General features: G+C 43.3%; 1 protein-coding gene across 2 annotated transcripts in view; it reads left to right on the top strand.

Annotated features, from left to right (window-relative positions):
* LOC126335288 (polypeptide N-acetylgalactosaminyltransferase 3-like) overlaps positions 1 to 22,018 on the top strand; it is a 337,479-nt gene that overhangs the window by 164,775 nt on the left and 150,686 nt on the right. The window lies entirely within an intron of this gene.

Genomic DNA, 22,018 nt, shown 5'->3' with positions numbered 1-22,018 from the left:
TGGAGTGTCATTAGTTAGTAGAGATTCGTTCTGCTGTAAAAAGAGCAATGCGTGAAGCATACACCCACTACCACCGTCATACCTTAGCATAAGATCTTGCTGAAAACCCAAGGAAATTCTGGTCTAACGTAAAATCGGTAAGCGGGTCGAAGACTTCCATCCAGTCACTCACTGATCAGTCTGGCCTGGCAACGGAAGACAGCAAAACGAAAGCTGAAATTTTAAATTTAGCATTTGAGAAATCTTTCTCGTCGGAGGATCGTACAAACATACCGCCATCTGAATCTCGTGCAGATTCCCGTATGGAGAACATACCTGGGGTTGTGAAGCAGCTGAATGGGTTGAAAATAAATAAATCGCCAGGTCCTGATGGGATTCCAATTAGGTTTTACAGAGAGTACTCTACTGCATTGGCTTCTTACTTAGCTTGCATTTATCGTGGAGCTCTCGCCCAACGTAAAGTCTCGAGCGACTGGAAAAAAGCGCAGGTGACGCCTGTATATAAGAGGGGTAGAAGGACGGATCCTCAAAATTATAGACTAATATCCTTAACATCGGTTTGTTGCAGGATTCTTGAACATTTCTCAGTTCGAATGTAATGAATTTCCTTGAGACAGAGAAGCTGCTGTCCATACAACACCACGGCTTTAGAAAACATCGCTCATGCGAAACGCAACTCGCCGTTTTTTCACATATCATCTTGCGAACCATGGATGAAGGGTATCAGACGGATGCCATGTTCCTTGACTTCCGGAAAGCGTTTGACTCGGTGCCGCACTGCAGACTCCTAACTAAGGTACGAGCATATGGGATTGGTTCCCAAGTATGTGAGTGGCTGGAAGACTTCTTAAGTAATAGAACCCAGTACGTTGTCCTCGATGGTGAGTGTTCATCGTAGGTGATGGTATCATCTGGAGTGCCCCAGGGAAGTGTGGTAGGTCTGCTGTTGTTTTCTATCTACATAAATGATCTTTTGGATAGGGTGGATAGCAATGTGCGGCTGTTTGCTCTTTTCGTGAATCGCTACTGCGGAAATTTAGAGAACTAGCATTTGAGACTGACTGCAGTACAATTTTACTGCCGCCAACTTGTATTTCGCGGAAAGACCACAAAAATAAGATAAGAGAGATTAGAGCTCGTACAGAGGCATATATGCAGTCATTTTTCCCTCGTTCTGTTTGGGAGTGGAACAGGGTGAGATGATGCTAGTTGTGGTACGAGGTACCCTCCGCCACGCACCGTATGTTGGATTGCGGAGTATGTATGTAGATGTAGATGTAATCGGCTGGAAGGTGCACTAACGTGTAGAGAGAGATGCGTAGTTGACATCTAAAAGGACTGTGGATCACAACAGACTATTCTTCCTGCTTTCCCGTAAGATTACACGTACATCCTAATGACTTAGGACTGACTTACGTATATTTCGTTTGTGTTAACTGGAATCTCGAAAAGTAACTGCCATAAGCAACGATAAAGCGACATGAACGCTATTGCAGGACATTCCAGTATTTGTGACTTCCACTTCATCCAGACTCCTGCTTGTGTTTCGTGTACGACAAAATAACGAACGGCATAAATTCAGTGAATCTTTCAGCGTTCCACTGAAATATATTTACAGCTACACATTGCAACACTTCTTATAGGAGAACTTAACACGCAATTATGGTATGACATTCTGATGAATTCTCCTACATTCGACAACCGAATTACACCAGAAACAGCCGGCCGCGGTGGTCTCGCGGTTAAGGCGCTCAGTCCGGAACCGCGAGACTGCTACGGTCGCATGTTCGAATCCTGCCTCGGGCATGGATGTGTGTGATGTCCTTAGGTTAGTTAGGTTTAAGTAGTTCTAAGTTCTAGGGGACTGATGACCACAGATGTTAAGTCCCATAGTGCTCAGAGCCATTTGACCCATTTTTGAACACCAGAAACATCTGACGGTACGGAATATGTGACAACGACTCGAAGTCCTTCACTTTAATTCAGAATGTATCGGAAAGTTTCCGCAGAAAAATCTACAAAATCGCTTTCAGAAATGTCTAAATTCTGTAGGTTATCAACAATATGATAGGCTAGATTGTATAAAAAGGAGGTCACGATCGACCTCTACCTTCTTCGTCAGTAGAATATACATCAGCAGAATATAGATACAGCAGGCTCAGGCCAAACGCAAGCTCTGTCTTACCGATCAGGTTAAGGTGGTCTTCAGAATTTTAATATCCGCGGATAGGAATAAGGGACTAGTATTTCTCTTAACCTGCGCAGATCTATCATCATTGGATTTTGTAAGGAAGGAAGGTTACTCTCTGTCGTCCGGTCGAGAACGAGTTCATTAGAGACTGAGAACACACTGGGATTGGGAAATGATTCGGAAGAACATCGGGCGTAACCGTTATAAAGGTACCATCCCGGCATTTCGCTTAAGCGGTTTAGGGAAACCACTGAAACCGTAAATGTGGTTTGCTGGTCGTGGATTTAAAGCGCCGTCCTCCCGCGACACCTGGTGAACATCAGAAAAATCCAACGGCAACTCAACATAGTGGAAAAGTGGTGCCGCCAAAACAAGCTGTCGCTCAACGCAGGAAAGACAACAGCCGTCTATTTCACTAGAAAAAGACCTACACACCTAGAACAGCTACATCTGAATGAACAAGAATTGCTCTGGAGCAACGAAGTCAAGTACCTAGGTGTCACAATAGACAGGAAACTGATCTACCACCAGCACGTCAACGAAAAAAAAGTTTAAAGCGCTCAACCTTGCTAAAGCCCTATTCCCACTCTCCAGAAGCAAAAACGTAAGACAGGAAACGAGAAGGACCCTCTACAAAACTACTGTTCTCCCCACCATGACTTATGGCTCCGCATCTTAGGGAACAGCTACCAAAAGGTGTGAATTGCAGACAATACAGAACAGCCGCGCGGGATCAGCAGATCGGTCTAGGGCGCTGCAGTCGTGGACTGTGCGGCTGGTTCCGGCGGAGGCTCGAGTCCTCCCTCTAGCATGGGTGTGTGTGTGTTTGTCCTTAGGATAATTTAGGTTAAGTAGTGTGTAAGCTTAGGGACTGATGACCTTAGCAGTTAAGTCCCATAAGATTTCACACACTTTTGAACATTTTTGAATACAGAACAAAGTCCTTCGATGGATTCGAGACGCTCCCCTATGGACCAAAATTATAACCCTTCATGAAGTCCTGGAGATGGACACTGTTGAAACAACGATTAAAAAGCTAACCACAGCTATCTAAAAAAGCTGGACGTATACAGAGACAACAGCAGACACCTACGAAACATGGGAACAATCCAACCAAGAACACGGCACAAAGAGTTCCACGAAGTATCACAGAGCCAGCAATCTAAATTTGTGCCCATCAGCAGAAGAAACCTCACTCCCTTAGAAAATCACCACCTAGGATACGCTAATTACTACCCCATATTAGACCAACAGGATGTAAAACAAGCTCATGACAAACCAATTAGAATAGGTTTACTAAAAATATTAGTAGATCAGTAAGAAGTAGGATAATCCATAGCATGGTGAGAAACTAATTAGAATAGGACAACCACAACAATTAGATCAGTAAGATGTAGGATAAATTCATGGCGCGGTGAAAAAACAATCGGAATAGGCTAACCAAAACCATATTAGACCAATAAGATGTAGGATAAATTCATAATGTCCAATCAAGTAAAATAGGTATCCATGAAGGAAAACAAGAAGTCTAGGACCTCTAAATAAATAATCTTAGATTAAATCAAACCAAGACAACATAGGAATATTGACCTAGTGACAACAAAACTAGAAAACCAAAGCCTCAACCCAACGAGGCACAGAACCCCACCTATGACGGTGGATTGACGAACTTCTAAGTTCGATAATTCACGGTCCTGTCCCCAAAAGATTAAATAAACGGTGCCACCACAGCACTTAAGCCAAACAAAACACATCAAACCTGCGGATCCGGTGGGACTCATTTTGAACAATGTTAGACAAAAAAAAAAAAAAGTCCAGTGGCTTACCACTGCTCCACCTCGCTCGGTAGAGGACGCTCGACGACGTGAATGAACGGTACTTTGAATTCCGATAGGAAACACCAACAGAAGATCTTGTTCAGTCCTCCACATTCAGATACGTACTAAGAATCACGGATTTTTCTGGAGCCTCCGATAATCTGTGGTGCTGGTCACCTTTATTCCACTTGCTGAAGAGTATTCCACTCAGGACGAGACCACTGCCTCTGCTGCCATATGCCTCCGGAAACTTACCAAGGACTTGTCAAGTCCATTCACGCAGAATCGTTATGGTTTGCGTTCGAAAGGTGGACCAACACTCTATTAAGAAAGTAATCATAATGTTTTGCCTCCTTAGTATAAAATGGTTCAAATGGCTCTAAGCACTATGGGACTTAACATCAGAGGTCATCACTCCCCTAGACTTAAAACTACTTAACTAACCTAAGGACATCACACACATCCACGCCCGAGGCAGGATTCGAACCTGCGACCGTAGCAGCAGCGCGGTTCCCGATTGAAGCGCCTAGAACCGCTCGGCCACAGCGGCCGGCCTCCTCATATAAGCGACGACTATGTGGAACAACTAGTTTCAACCTGGCGTACCTTGTTGGCAATTTTCTAACTCACGAGTGTAATTGTCATCTGAGTATGTGATATACCGTAGTTCATACAGGCACTTAGAAAGGATGTTGTTTGTGGTCTAAGGAAAACTCCCAATGCCTGCAAGAACTGAAATGAAACCGGCTCATTTTATGATATGGTCCATGATATGATCGTGATCCTTGTTCAGACTATCCTTGTTGAGAGGTACGTGAATGGAACTCCTTATTTGTACTTGTTGCAGACTTGGATAATACGTCGGCTCTAAGACCAGAGAATCACAAATCATGCACGACGGAGCTCTATCACAGTTTTCTATTCACGTTCGTGACTGGGCGTGGATCAGCAACATCTGCAGCCCCATTTAAATGACCCCCACAAAGCCCAGACTTAAGGTTCCAGACAACTTACATTGGGGAATATTCACGTTCCATGTGGTTCATTGTCGTTATAAGACAAATTAAGAATTACGCAGAAACATTGCGGAAGCCTTTCGTAGCGTATCTAAGATGCTACGCTGTTATCTAGGGGATGGAGACTAGCAGAGATAACGAATATAGAAACTGGCATATTAGGAGTATAATTAACTGGACAAAATGTTCCCGGCTTGCAAGCCGCATTGTCCCGAATAAAACATATGAATTTTTAGACGGCTGTCTCTGCTGTTGTCTTTACACGTGAAACTAATGATTGCCGGACTTGGCACTGCATATTGCTTTTACAGGACATTTGAGGAAAAGTGCCCCATATTCTTACACTGAAGTGTACTGGTCAAAATTGCTTAGAATAAAATCCCATGGATATAAATCCTCAAACACTTTCTGAGATATGGGCCATTCTGTCGTCTAATAGTAACTTCTCTCTCGGTTACCACTGGTGCTTACACATTCTTCAGTCACTAGCCTCAAAGTATCGCAAACTCGTGTGAACAAACATGGCTGACCGCGGATTTGGTGACATGCCTTGGTCATAAGCTCGTGTAACGTTTTCACTTTTTGGTTCGGAACGCGATAGTGCCTTTAAATACTCCCTTTGCCAGAAAGGGATTAAGGTCAGGTGGACGAGGAGGCCATACCCCTGGCGCTCCTAGACCAATGTATCCCTCACTAAACGTTTCTGTTAGGTTATGTATGGAACGTCTCACTACTCACTCTCCTGTATGGGGAGTCCGTTCTGTAAGAGGTGGATCATAATCCCTGTCATTACGAATGATCCTATGTCTGCAGATTGCTGGAACAGCCTGTTGGACATTCGTTTTCCAGGTAGAATTGTGCATCAGCTTTTTTATGGCTAATTCGAAGCAGTACCTTTCTACCAGCTACTCTGTCTCCCCAACTAGGCTTCAGCACTCTTCTGTAGCGCCACATTTCAAAACCTTCTGTCCCCGTCTGCGTTTCAGCAGTCTGGTATATACACTCGCGGCACTCACTGCCGTGAAAGTTGTTTTCGTCTGACAGTTGAAGAGAGACTAGCGGGCCAAAGAGTGAGAAAGTATGCGTTCTATTAAAGTCGTCATTCCATAAGAACTATGTTTGTTTATAATGCTATTCCTGAGTAATTTACGAAGTGATGACTATGTTTTTGCGTCCCAAGACATAATAAAACATCAAGAAACATGAATGATTGTAATACAAAATGTAAACACAGCAAAAACTCGCGAGGGTAGTGACAAGATACTGCCTGTAGACCGTCGAAGAAATAGAACATAATCGCACTATTTCACGCATAAGAAACGTATACACGTTTTTGCATATGTAGGAAGGATCGACGCATCATTTGACCTTTAGTTCTGCATTTTAGTCATTCGACACGTGTTGTCATAGCTACAGCTTTCGTCTTACTATTATGTGTTATGAGTTTCTTCTAGTTAAATGGAGACCTACGATCCAGACTTCGTTACAATGGGTACCTTACATTACAATTAACAAAAATGTACGTACTATATTAATAATTCTCAGTCATTGCGTAACGACCAGCAAAAAGGAGCTAGGATCATATGGAAAGCAAGAGAGAAGCTAGTAACGTAACTAAATTAAATACAAATCTGATAAATTACCCGCCCAAATGAGTCAGCTTCATCTTTTTTACGTATTTGAATGAAATATTTTTAAATTAAGTTTGTCTTCCTTCTCATGGTTTCTGTGATGTATGTGTTTTTTTCGATTATTTCTATTGTGATAGACACTTGCCTTATCACTTAATAATTTTGCACCGAATTCCGCATTCGAACACACGAATAATTTTATTTGTTCTGATTAGTTCATATTCAAAAGTCGTCTTTGTTGAGGCTCTGAGGTAGCAACACTCACGGAATTGGTTTCTTTTGACTTCTGTTGTCACAGTTCTCTCTTCAGCGACTGCTGCAGTGGGTTATTCCGTACGTCAAATAATGTAAAAACTGCACTGCATACCAGGTTCTTTCTTTTATTTTCCAGGCTCATGAACTGGTTTGGCTTACTGTCTAGCAAACAAAACTGCACGTTATTGTATGAGTATACAATATACTTCTGCTAAAAATCCTTTCTCCTATTTACTATTTCTTCTCCTAAAAAGTTAATTTTGAGAAAATTTGTGTGTATTAAAAGAGAATAGTAACTATCGAGTCCTCTAACATGTTTCATGTATCTCAGGGCCCTCTGGAAAACCTGAAGGATGATAAATAGGATCTTATTTTTATTACAACTGCACCCTATTGCGCTGCATAAGCACCCTTTTGTAAAAATCGTGTTACAAATCAATATATAAGGAAAATTTCGCATACATCAGATATTGCAAGCAATTGTGTACCTTAATCGCCGCTTGGTCCGCTGTCATCGCAGTACGTAACGCAAATAGCCTTGATGTGACATGAAGTACATCAAACTTCTTTAACTTTGACGTGATGACAAGCATATTCCTAACCTCCAGCATATCTGCAACCATAAGAGCGTATTCAATCAACACCATAAACCTTTGCGTGAAAAAATATATGATTATTTGAAATGATTTCAACCGCGAGAATGTTTATAAACGGTGCAGTGCATTTTATTTTAATAACCATTATGAACATATGGACACCACCGAAAATTACTAATATGGCGTTGTACCAAATGTAGCCTTAGGTACGGATGAAACTATGCGCATAAGTGATGAACTTTTCTCTGATGACTTCTGTGCTAATCTACTTCCGCGTGATTCCATCACCGATGAGGAGAGACATGATTCGCTTAGAATTCACTGTTATTAAATCAGTTATAGATGCTTCATGTTCAGAACGGCACCAGAAGCGGAAGTGTTGAACTCTGTCCACATATTCTTTGAAATAAAAAGACACTGCGATCAGTGCAGTGACGCAACGTCTTCTTGCACCATGGGACCGTGAAGAGGAAACTTCGTCCTACGAGGGTAATCCGAAAAGTAAGGTCTCCTATTTTTTTATAAGTACAGAACTGTTTATGTGTGGCAGTTCGTCACAATGTTATGAAGAGTGATTAGCGACTCCATGGAGTGTTCTCTGCACCACGACCAGATAATGGATATAATTGGAAGGAGAAACAGCATTGGTCGTATTTTTTTGTTTTATTATCCGCAAAATCGATTTTCGGTCACTTAGTGACCATCCTCAGTGCTGTAATATACAATTAAAATTGGTAGGCACTGGTATCAACAAGCTTAGAGAGATCACATTAACTCGAGTTTATGCTTCCCACGCATTTTTCGCCGCCTTGCAGCCGAACATGACAAGTTTCTGGACTCAGTTGTCACGGGAGACGAGAACATTTGACCCTAAAGCGATTCAGCTCCGACGACGAGGTGAAAGAAGAGGTTTATAACTTTCTGAACAGCATGGCGGCAAGCTGGTGTGACATGGGCATACAAAAACTGTCACAGCGTCTACAAACGTGCATCGACAGAAATGGTGATTATGTCGAAAAATAGCTAAATGTTCAAGCTGTAAACTTACGTAAACCATTGTAGAAACAAACAGGTCCATGTACCTATAAAAAATAGGAGACATTACTTTTGCGATTACCCTCGTATAAGATAAGCACATTATCTCTGGATTCTGTTTTTTTTTTTTTTTTTCTTTGTAGCCGGAAACTAATGTGACGACTAAAAGAACATCGTGGAACAGCGTGCGACGTCACAACGATACCACTCCCAAGTTTGCCGTTACAAAGTTGGCATCCCCGCTGGCTAACATTTTTGGACTGTCGAACATGAAGCCACACGCTGGCTGGAAAGAAAGTGAAGAGCGATTGATTGAAGGTTATTATACTCCGCGTTGTTTCACGCTGTAGGATCACGCCACCATTTGGACGTTCTTACACACTTCACTTGTAGCGGATTTTCTCTCCTTTTTTTCCCTATGGGACCAAACTGCTGAGGTCATCGGTCTCTAGGCTTACACACTACTTAATCTAACTTAAACCAACTAACGGTATGGACATCACACACACCCATGCCCGAGGGAGGACTCGAACCTCCAACGGGGGGAGCAGCGCGAACCGTGGCAAGGCACCCTAGACCGCACAGCTACCCCGTGCGGCAGCGGATTATTCATCCCTAGTAGTTTATGATCTTTGTCCACACCTATGTGAGCTGAACAGTGTAGGATTTGTTTTCTAGACCTCTGCCCGATAATGAAATAGCCCAGTTGATATGTTCGTGTCTCCTCCTGTCTGTTCTACGTTTTGGAAGGGGAGAGTACGGTGATGAATACTGAATAGGGCAGAATGAGACGGAGTCGAAGGCCCAAGTAAAAGTGAGGACATTACGTCAGTTGAAGGAAAGAGGTATGTAGAAATTACGGGCAAGAAAGTCATAAATGTCTCAGAAAATGCTCCAGCTTATCGACGGCAGAAGAAACTACGAAACTGCTAGGAATGAGAGAGAAAGCTGGCAACAGTGGCTGTTTAGAAATGAAAGAGGTGCTGAAAAAAGATGGGAGGTAAAGATGTTGAGAAAACCATGATCGTAGGACTCAAAGATATGACATACAGGTAGTTCAAAAATAGCTAAACAAAAGTAAGAAGTAAGGGCATTAACTCAGGAGGCGCAGGTGAGACACTTCCGTCATACTTAATACAAAGTTAGGAATACATTACAAAGTAATGGATACGTTAAAGAGCAGGATACATTAGACCTCCTATGTGGAGGAAGGAAGAGGAAATTGATGTCGAAGACACAAGTCGTCCAGTAAAGCGGCCAGAATTTGACAGAGCAGTAAACGATCTTTCTTACAAGTTAGCAGTTATCTAGAAGATATCTACGCAGCGGTGTGGGAGTGCAGTGGGGGGGGGGGGAGGGGGGGAAGGGGGGGAAGGGGGAATGGGAGGGATAATGGGGAAACGGGTTGTTGAGTGTGGGAACTAAAACGTTATTGGAGCTGCAGAAGGAGAGTAACTCATCAGATTTTCAGAGAAACACTATCATCACATCACAAAGACAGAGTGTTGGTACACACGATCTTCCCATCACTTCACCTAACGAGTGGAACCCAGAAAGCCATGCTGTGTCATGTGACCTCACAGGTATATCTCTCGATCCTACTTATAGGCCTAAAATTTGAATATCGATTAATCAAAGCTTATCATGGGGGTGTAGATGAAAACGAAGGGCTGACCGCAGTGGCTGAGTAGTAATAGGCGCTTAAGTCCGGAACCGCTCGACTGCTACGGTCACCGGTTCGAATCCTGCCTCAGCCATGGATGTGTGTGATGTCCTAAGGTTAGTTAGGTTTAAGTAGTTCTACGTTCTAGGGGGCTGATGACCTCAGAAGTTTAGTCCCATAGTGCTCAGAGCCATTTAAACCAAAATTATGGGGATTTTTTTTAAAGATGCTGCTTAAGGTAGAATGAGGCAGCTGGTACTCCACTTTTCAACCAGTCTTTTAAGTAAACAGGAACATATTCTCATTCTTTGTGTTCCGGTAGGTGCATTTTTCCGTGGTTCCCTTTTTTCCCGCTGCAGCACGGCGTGTAACTCATATGAAAAGAAATTTGTCAGTAAAATTTAGTTAATTTGCTTATGTGAAATTGAAATAACGCAAAACAAATTTTGCGCCCCACACCGGATGTTATGGGCAAAACTTTTTGCACGTGCTTCAGTACTACGGCATGGGGTTCGTAGATGGTAACGGAGACACTTTACAGCACATTTCTCGGTGCTAAGTCACTTTATAATCTACGTTTTCTCCTCACAATGGATTTTAAGTGCGTAATTTACGTGTACATGTACGTTAAGTTTGAGCCTCTGTATGTCGGCGTGGATAAAGATATGAGGAAAATTTTTAATCTGTTAGAGATCGGGATTTTAGGAATACATCGTAAAAATTACTCATTTTCTGTGCATAGCAGTCCTGCAATCGTCGTCTGGGTTTTGGTTCCCTGGGGTTTTCCGACGGACGAACCACCCATGAAATAATGGTGCCTCCGTAGGTCTCATCAAGCCCATCAAATGCAAAAAGATTCAACCGATTTGCTCCATTTGCCTAAGCAGGAAAAGTGTACAGTATTCTTATTTTGACCCTGTACTGCACGATAGTGAGGAACCCGACAGGATAGCCGAGAGCGCTAACGCGCTGCTTCCTGGACTCGGGTAGGCGCGCCAACCTGGATGTGTTTTTTAGTCGGTTTTCCATATCCTACGAGGTGAATACTGGGCTGGTTCCCACATCCCACCTCAGTTACACGACTCACAGACATTTGAGTCACACATTCACATTATTTCACGATTTATTCTAGATGCAGACAGCTGGGGTACACTCATTCCGCCCTGGGGCGGCGGGGGGGGGGGGGGGGGGGGGAGGGGGTACGTGGTGGCGGCAGGAAGGGCATCCGGCCACCCCCTACAATTAACATGCCAAATCCGGTTAACCATGGCCGACCCATCATAACCGTGGGACAAGGCGCAATTGATAATAGATAGATAGAACTGCACGATAGTGAGGCCAAGACTATGCTTCTGTTGTATATACAAGTGGTGCCTAGCCCGAGGGAAATACGAAACACTTGGCCCTACCTTTTTGTCACTAATAGAACCCGAGGTATGAGCACCGGAAAGTCCCGTTTTATCCACGGCGCTGGCGCCTACCCGAGTCCAGGAAGCAGCGCGTTAGCGCTCTCGGCTATCCTGGCGGGTTCCTCACTATCGTGCAGTACAGGATCAAAATAAGAATGCTGTACACTTTTCCTGCTTAGGCAAATGGAGCACATACTGGTTAGCATATAATGTCGCATGCATACCGAAGTGGTTAGCGCATAATGTCGCATGCATACCGAAGTGGTGGATTGTGAGGTATAAATGTAGACTTAGACTCACGCAGACTATTCTCTATGACATTACTATCTGTCGTATATCTGTCTTTGCTGCATTTTCTCGGCAAGATTTAATGGACACGTTCGTGCGTACGAAACTGGATTCATTGGGTCATTATCTAGCCCTTTGTTCCCGGGTGAGCTGCATAGAATGAGGAGCAGTGGAAGGCATTTCGCGAATGTATTTGTCTAGGTAACACATTTAAATGAGTAACACCGCTAGATCACAGGTTAATGTAAGCGTGAGATAAGCTATTGCAAATATGAAATGCTTGTACTTTAATAACCGATGTAACTGCTAGAATGTTGAATGTAAGCATGCAAACGTGCATACATTTTGTTATACAGGTGTTGGAAGTCAGTTTGTGGGATGAAGTTTCATGCGTGTTGCTTTTGGTCGGTCAAGACAGGAACTGTTAATGCTAATTGTGGACGCCGCTGGAGTTCTTGTCCTATTATGTACCATACGTACTTGACTGGAGACAGATTTGGTGATTGGGCAGAGCAAAGCAACATGTCGACACGCCGTAGAGCGTGTTGCCCTACAACAGCGGTATGTGGGTGAGCGTTATCCACTTTGAAAACACACCCCTGGAGTGCTCCTCATGAATGGCAACACAACAGGTTGAATCGTCAAACTCACATAGAAATCTACAGTAGGGGTGTGTGGGATATCAACGAGGGTGCTGAAACCTGGTAATTAAGGAAGACAGGATTGGGTTAGGATTGTGGACGGGGCCCGAATGAATAACTATTCTACATCTACATCTACATCCGTACTCCGCAAGCCACCTGACGGTGTGTGACTATTAGTTTGCTTTGCAATTTCGTTCATTTATTTTAATGATGTTTGAAAACAAACCAATGTGGTCGCATTCAGAATTTTAAGGCTAGTAATCACAATCACGGCTGAAGGCCCTTAACGCCAACATAGCAATTATAAAAAAAATTTAACAAATATACTGTAAAACGGCGAATGGCATAGTAAAGGTTAATTTTTTTTAAAAAAATATCACTTAACAAGCGAGACAAATGATGGTAACTTAATAATACAATAATAAAATAAAACACAAGGGCTAGTGACAGACGGTGCTCCAGGAATCGCCCTCTGAGTAAGTCACACCAAAAACAGCTCCGCGAGCGAAGTGAAAGGCAGCCAAGAATTGCATTCAGGTCACAAGAAGGTAACTCGAACCAGTGGTAGTCTAACGAGCGACTAATGATAATCTTGGTAAGGCTATCTGACATCCAACAACACAAATGCAAGATCTAAAAATTACGCCAAAGCCGGAACCGGCGGTCTGGGCTCCGCCCACAGAATACTGTGCTTAGATCGCCCGGACCAAGAAGGAATGACCACCACTAAGGCAGAAAAAGGCCACACAACCTACAATCAAGAAGCTGTCAAATTTACACGCCTCACCGGACAGCGGCGGCAATACGAGGAAACGTACACTGCCGTTCATACACTAACCCCCAGGTCAGGTAAATAGGGCGTTAGCGGCCACAGGACGGAAAAATACTGTTGGTTGAACTTAACAATGTAAGGAGCTGAAAATAGTAAGTAGTAGTTAGAAGAAACTTCCTGGCAGATTAAAACTGTGTGGCAGAGCGAGACTCGAACTGGGGACCTTTGCCTTTCGTGGGCAAGTGCTCTACCAACTGAACTACCCAAGCACGACTCACGCCCCGTCCTCACAGCTTTAATTCCGCCAGTACCTCGTCTCCTACCACGCAGCACACACTCCGCTATAGAGTGAAAATTTCATTCTAGTAATTAGAAGCTCAGGAAGGCTAATCATATCCACCTTCCCCAGGTACTCCACTCGCTGCTTTTCGCCTCGGCGACACTACGAGCAGCAACACGAACCCAAGTCACTGGAGAATCGCGAGATTTCACAATGGTGGAGGTTTCTCTACGCAAATTGCAATGCACTCAACTTATACATGCACGATCCGGTTTCGACGAGGTCGTGCACCCTCTCTTGACCACTGCCCCTCGATCCGACAGTCCATACACGTCGCCAGCGGTCCCGGTGTGTTGTCGCACTGCGCGGTCTTCGCTGCTCCTGCGTCCCCAACCGAACTCCACACTGACACCACACGGAAGACGCACGAGGTCGCCCCCAAAGATAGGGCAGCCGAACTACAAATCGATAATCGCCGCTGCTGCCACTAGCGGACAGGCAACGCTTACGTATCAGAGTGGCGCCAGTGAACACGAGAAGAAGGCAAACAACGCAAGCATACCAACTAAACGATACCGTCAGCCAGAAACCTACACACGGCACCAACGCGAGCCGCTACACGGCTCAGGTGCAACCGCTGTCATACGAAATCGGACCCAGGCCGTAGCTCCACATGTAGCTCCAGAGTCCAGCATGCTGACAGGTTGGTTACAGGCCCTCGACTGGCACCCTGCCCTCCAGTGACCTCTCGCTTGACACCACTCAAGTCACATATGGCGGTGGTTTGGGGTCAGTGGAATGCGCGACAGGGCGTCAAGCTCGGAGCTATCCTTCAAGTAACCAATTCGTAACAGTTAGTTGTGTCACTGTAGCGCCTACTATCACTGAAATTACTGCTGCACGATGCGCCAGAGCCAAACATCTTGGTGCTGCCACGTAGTCGTTCTGAGTCCGGTCTTCTTGAGGCTGTACCTTCTCGGGACCACCACCGCCGCAAGCAATGACGTACAGTGGCTACATCCCTGCCAAGTCTGACTACATTACTGCAGAAGGAACTTCGTGCTCCTCGTAGCCCAATCACCCCATCCCATTCAGATTCAGTGATGTGTTGATAATTGCGCCTTTGCCACCTTAAAGGCATTCTTGACCACCATAAACTCACCACGACCAAAGCTCGACCGTTACAGCGTGTATTTAAAGCAAACCTGATTTGCATCCTCATGGTGGCACTATTGGCGCCACTCTTATGCGACTGGCGAGAAATCTGAAGAGACATCATCTTTCAGATGTAGAAACACGCCTACTAACTCCTCCTTGGTGTTGCGATATTGTGATTATTATAATACCCACAGGGAAATTCCTTTTCTGTAAAAAGTAATAGAAATCAGAATAGCGCAAGCCATCAGGCTGGTCACTTTTACTTTGTTTTCGCGACCTCACATCCTAATACTGGCTGGCAGAGCATGTCAGTAAACAGATTTTGAGAGACGCCAACAGGTGGTTAAGGGTATTCCTGTCAATATATTAAGGGCTTATTTCAATAGCGGTACAAGTCCATTTTTGTTCGTTCTGAGATACAGAGTCCTAAAGTTAAATGAGCGCTGAAAAATTTGCAGTTGAGATACCAGAAATATTTAAGTATATATACTTGAATCTGCAGATTTTTCAGCGCTCATTTAATATTAGTACTCTGTATCTCAGAACGACCAAAGACGGACTTGTATCACTATTGAAATAAGCCCTTCATATGTAACTGTATGTGTGAACAGTGATTAAGTAATAAATGTTGTACATGGAAAATTGTTTTGACTTAATACTTATACGATGAACACGTGATAGCACACGAGATCCCCGATACCAAACTCCAGGGATGGACTGCAGCCAGTTTAATTGTTCGTTATGAATGAGACCAATTATATGGATTGTTGGTGTCACTTAACGTGTGAGGGCTCAGAATTTTATTGATTCGAGACCTCAAATGAGAAGTAACGTCACAGCGTCCGTAATTAGGGTGCTCCAAGTGCTGAATAGAGTTGCGTTCTACCAAAACTACAGTTCGATAGTTTTGGTTCACTACATAAATAACATAGTAAATCGTAATATTAGCGGCAGTATTGCTACAATGTGTAGGAAAAGAAACATAAATGAATGTGTAATAGAGAAAATGGAAGCCAACGGCTTCTATTTGAGTTTTGGTTATTTATTTTGCATGTAATTAGAACCGCACATAATTCCGTTAGACCATTATGTTTTTTTTATTTTATCACATCATGTAAATTGCACTTTATAAGTAATAAAAAAGCTGATTGCGTAACGTGTGTGCTTTTATGGAACCCAAGCAGTTACTTCTGATGCAAATACTGTTTACTTGCACAAACATAAAGAATATGTGCAATTGTTGTTGTTTTGTACATAATACAAAGTTCTTCATCTCTACAAAGAAAAACGTTTCCTCTTATTATTGATAACCGCGAAGGCTGATCGTGAATAACAGAAACATGTTTTTATATGTTGTCGTGGTCTTCAGTCCTGAGACTGGTTTGATGCAGCTCTCCATGCCACTCTATCCTGTGCAAGCTTCATCTCCCAGTACCTACTGCAACCTACATCCTTCTGAATCTGCTTAGTGTATTCACCTTTTGGCCTCCCTCTACGATTTCTACCCTCCACGCTGCCCTCCAATGCATCCCTTGATGCCTCAGGACATGTCCTACCAACCGATGCCTTCTTCTAGTCAAGTTGTGCCACAAACTTCTCTTCTCCCCAATCCTATTCAATACCTCCTCATTAGTTATGTGATCTACCCACCTAATCTTCAACATTCTTCTGTAGCACCACATTTCAAAAGCTATTCTCTTCTTGTCCAAACTAGTTATTGTCCATGTTTCACTTCCATACATGGCTACACTCCATACAAATACTTTCAGAAACGATTGCCTGACACTTAAATCTATACTCGATGTTAACAAATTTCTCTTCTTCAGAAACGCTTTCTTGCCATTGCCAGTCTACATTTTATATCCTCTCTACTTCGACCATCATCAGTCATTTTTCTCCCCAAATAGCAAAACTCCTTTACTACTTTAGGTGTCTCATTTCCTAATCTAATTCCCTCTGCATCACCCGACTTAATTCGACTACATTCCATTATCCTCGTTTTGCTTTTGTTGGTGTTCATCTTATAGCCTCCTTTCAAGGCACTGTCCATTCCATTCAACTGCTCTTCCAAGTCCTTTGCTGTCTGTGACAGAATTACAATGTCATCGGCGAACCTCAAAGTTTTTATTTCTTCTCCATGGATTTTAATACCTACTCCGAATTTTTCTTTTGTTTCCTTTACTGCTTGCTCAATATACAGATTGAATAGCATCGGGGAGAGGTTACAACTCTGTCTCACTCCCTACCCAACCACTGCTTTCCTTTCATGTTTCTCGACTCTTATAACTGCCATCTGGTTTCTCTACAAATTGTAAATAGCCTTTGCTCCCTTTATTTTACCCCAGCCACCTTTACAATTTGAAAGAGAGTATTCCAATCAACATTGTCAAAAGCTTTCTCTAAGTCTACAAATACTAGAAACGTAGGTTTGCCTTGCCTTAATCTTTCTTCTAAGATAAGTCGTAAGGTCAGTATTGCCTCACGGGTCCCCATATTTCTACGGAATCCAAACTGATCTTCCCCGAGGTCAGTTTCTACTAGTTTTTCCATTCGTCTGTAAATAATTCGTGTTAGTATTTTGCAGCTGTGGCTTATTAAACTGATAGTTCGGTAATTTTCACATCTGTCAACGCCTGCTTTCTTTGGGATTGAAATTATTATATTCTTCTTGAAGTCTGAGGGTATTTAGCCTGTTTCGTACATCTAGCTACCAGATGGTAGAGTTTTGTCAGAACTGGCTCTCCCAAGGCCGTCAGTAAGTCTAATGGAATGTTGTCTACTCCCGGGGACTTATTTCGACTCAGGTCTTTCAGTGCTCTGTCAAACTCTTCACGTAGTATCGTACCTCCCACTTCATCTTCATCTACATCCTCTTCCATCTCCATAATATTGTCCTCAATTATATTGCCCTTGTATAGACCCTCTATATACTCCTTCCAGCTTTCTGCTTTCCCCTCTTTGCTTAGAACTAGGTTTCCATCTGAGCTCTTGATATTCATGCAGGTGGCTCTCTATTCTCGTAAGGTCTCTCTAATTTTCCTGTAGGCAGTATCTATCTTACCCTTAGTGAGATAAGCCTCTACATCCTTACATTTGTCCTCTAGCCATGCCTGCTTAGACATTTTGCACTTCCTGTCGATCTCATTTTGGAGACGTTTGTATTCCTTTTTGCCTGCTTCATTTACTCCATTTTTATATTTTCTCCTTTCATCAGTTAAATTCAATATCTCTTCTTTTACCCAAGCGTTTCTACTAGCCCTCGTCTTTTTACCTACTTGATCCTCTGCTGCCTTCACTACTTCATCCCTCAAAGCTACCCATTCTTCTTCTATTGTATTTCTTTCCCCCATCCCTGTCAATTGTTCCCCTATGCGCACCCTGAAACTCTGCAACCTCTGGTTTATTCAGTTTATCCAAGTACCATCTCCGTAAATTCCCACCTTTTTGCAATTTCTTCAGTTTTAATCTACAGTTCATAACCAATAGATTGTGGTCAGAGTCCACATCTGCCCCTGGAAATGTCCTACAATTTAAAACCTGGTTCCTAAATCTCTGCCTTATCATTATATAATCTATCTGATACATTTTAGTATCTCCAGGATTCTTCCATGTATACAACCTTCTTTTATGATTCTTAAACCAAGTGTTAGCTATGATTAAGTTACGCTCTGTGCAAAATTCTAACAGACTGCTTCCTCTTTCATTTCTTAGCCCCAATCCATATTCACCTACTATGTTTCCTTCTCTCCCTTTTCCTACTGTCGAATTTCAGTCACCCATGACTATTAAATTTTCGTCTCTCTTCACTACCTGAATAATTTCTTTTATCTCATCATACATTTCTTCAATTTCTTCGTCATCTGCAGAGCTAGTTGGCATATAAACTTGTATTACTGTGGCAGGCAGGGCTTCGTGTCTATCTTGGCCACTATAATACGTTCACTATGCTGTTTGTAGTAGCGTACCCGCACTCCTATTTTTTTTATTCATTATTAAACCTACTCCTGCATTACCGCTATTTTATTTTGAATTTATAGCCCTGTTTTCACCTGACCAGAAGTCTTATTCCTCCTGCCACCGAACTTCACTAATTCCCTCTATATCTAACTTTAACCAATCCATTTCCCTTTTTTAAATTTTCTAACCTACCTGCCCGATTAAGGGATCTGACATTCCACGCTCCGATCCGTAGAATGCCAGTTTTCTTTCTCCTGATAACGACATCCTCTTGAGTAGTCCCCGCCCGTAGATCCGAATGGGGGACTATTTTACCTCCGGAATATTTTACCCACTTAACCATACAGTAAAGCTGCATGCCCTCGGGAAAAATTATGGCTGTAGTTTCCCCTTGCTTTCAGCCGTTCGCAGTACCAGCACAACAAGGCCGTTTTGGTTATTGTTACAAGGCCAGATCAGTCAATCATCCAGACTGTTGCCCCTGCAACTACTGAAAAGGCTGCTGCCCCTCTTCAGGAACCACACGTTTGTCTGGCCTCTCAACAGATACCCCTGCGTTGTGGTTGCACCAACGGTACGTCTATCTGTATCGTTGAGGCACGCAAGCCTCCCCACCAAAGGCAAGGTCCATGGTTCATGGGGGGGGAGGATGTTTTATATAAGAATGAAATTTCCACTCTGCAGCGGAGTGTGCGCTGATATAAAACTTCCTCGCAGATTAAAACTGTGCGCCGGACCGAGACTTGAGCAAGAGCACTTGTCCGCGAAAGGCGAAGGGCCTGAGTTCGAGTCTCGGTCCGGCACACAGTTTTAATCTGCCACGAAATTTCATGTTTTATATAAGTTTGACGAAGTATTAAAGCGATGCATGACAATTTTTTAGGTTTTTTTTTACGTTAACTATTTGTTGGGAAAATTGCGATTTCTAGCGCTATAAGATAAATCTGTATTGTTTACTTTATTTTTACTAGAACATCCCTTAGTTTCACCTTACAAATCAACGATTTTCGTATGAAACAATGACAATTGCAGTTTTACTTTAAATATTGTTTATTCTTAAGAACAGACAGGAGGATAACTGATCGTATGTACCAAAAAATGTTCCGTATGTTGCCCGGCTTCCTTCCACAATTCATGTTACACACTTTTAGAGGTTGTAGAGACGACTCAGTAGATCAAGTTATACATGGGAACCCATGTCCGGAGACGTCATCCAACAACGCTACATAGCGTCAAGGATACAGGCGTCGGCACCCGTAAGTACATACAGGCTAATTCCGTGATGAAGATAGAACCATTCTGGGACGATGGAGAAGGGTAAATGTATCAATTTGAGGTAAGGGTCCCTGTACCGGAAACGAGTCAAAAGTTATAAGCGGAAACCGTTCTGATTCCTCTGACAGTGGAATAAGTGTTCTCGTACTGTTGTTATTAAGATTCTAGGGTAGGTAACTGTCAGAGCTGCTAGTATAGCCCAAAATAAGAAAAAAGTACAGTAAACATGGGCTCCTAAACGCTTACATTAAGAGTTATGAGCACTTTCTGAATAGAGGAGATGTGTTTCACAGTAATGAGAATAAACATGTGCTCATAGCTCCTCAGGTATGCATTTTAGAGCCCATGTTCACCGCTGATTTTTTTCCTTGTTGTGGTCCGTACTACCACCTCTGAAAGTTGCCTACGGTACAGTCTTAGAAACAACAGGAGCATTACCTGTATTTCACTGTCAGAGCTATCACAACGGTTTTTGCTTGTAATTTGCGACTCGTTTCCATTACAGAAAATCTTACCTCAAACTGAAACATTTATCCTTCTCCATCATCCTAGAAAGTCTGTAACATCTTTCTGTCTAAAACTTGATCGACCATGTCTCCTCTACAACCCCTAGAAGCATGCACGTGAGTTGTGAAACATCCTTCACTCAGGTTCTAGACGGTTCACCACATCCTGCTCGTAGATCTGTTAAGACACCGATAGCATACGTAAGGAAAGCGACCATTATGAGATAACACCCAAAAGGTATGCAGCACACCCAACGTATAGGTAATGCGGGTGTAATCTTAACTCATCTACATCTGCATATATACTCCGCTAGCCACCAAGCGGTGTGTGGCTGAGGGCACAATGCGCGCCAAAATCATATTTCCACACGCCCCTTGTTCCACTCGCGGATGGCGCGAGAGAAAAACGACTGTCTGAACACCTCAGTACGAGCTCTTATTTCCCTTATCTTTGAATGGTGATCATTGACCGATTTGAATGTTGGTGGTAATAATATATGCTCTACATCCTCGGTGACGATCGGATTTCGGAATTTAGCGAGCAGCCCCTTCTGTTTACCGCACCGTCTATCTACAAGTGTGTCTCACTTCAAACTTTCTATGAGATTTGTAACGCTCTCTCGATGGCTAAATGTACCAGTCACGAATCTTGCCGCTCTTCTTTGGACCTTCACAATCTCGTGAATCAGACCCAACTGGTAAGGGTCCCATACAGACGAACAATACTCTAAGACTGGACGAACTAACGTATTGTAAGCTATTTCCTTTGTTGAAAGACTGCATCGCTTCAGGATTATACCAATAAACCGCAATCTAGAGCCGGCCGGAGTGGCCGAGCTGTTCTAGGCGCTGCAGTCTGGAGCCGAGCGACCGCTCCGGTCGCAGGTTCGAATCCTGCCTCGGTCATGGATGTGTGTGATGTCCTTAGGTTAGTTAGATTTAATTAGTTCTAAGTTCTAGGTGACTGATGACCTCAGAAGGTAAGTCGCATAGTACTCAGAGCGATTTTGAACAGCAATCTACAGTTTGCCTTACCCGTTACTCGTGTAATGTGGCCATTCCATTTGAGATCATTTCGAATAGTCACACACAGATACTTGACGGACGTTACCGCTTCCAAAGCTAGTAGGAAAACAATCGTAGTCAGCGCTTACTTACGGTAGTTTTATAACTCTGGTGCTGAGCACTGTACTTTATTGTCGACCCTGCTTTCGAGACCAAAAAGCGAGGTCAGCGGTCTCATCGGATTAGTGAAGAATGGGGAAGGAAGTCGCCCGTGCCCTTTGAAAAGAACCATCCGAGAATTTGCCTGAACCGATTTAGGGAAATCACGGAAAACCTAAATCAGGATGGCCAGACGCGGGATTGAACCGTCGTCCTCCCGAATGCGAGTCCAGGGGAGGACGACGGTTCAATCCCGCGTCCGGCCACCCTGATTTAGGTTTTCCGTGATTTCCCTAAATCGTTCCAGGCAAATGCCGGGATGATTCCTTGGAAAGGGCACGGAAGACTTCCTCCACCATTC

The sequence above is a fragment of the Schistocerca gregaria genome, chromosome 2 (genome assembly GCF_023897955.1).
Source record: "Schistocerca gregaria isolate iqSchGreg1 chromosome 2, iqSchGreg1.2, whole genome shotgun sequence".
Lineage (NCBI taxonomy): Eukaryota > Metazoa > Arthropoda > Insecta > Orthoptera > Acrididae > Schistocerca > Schistocerca gregaria.
This window is presented reverse-complemented; position numbering and strand designations above follow the sequence as displayed.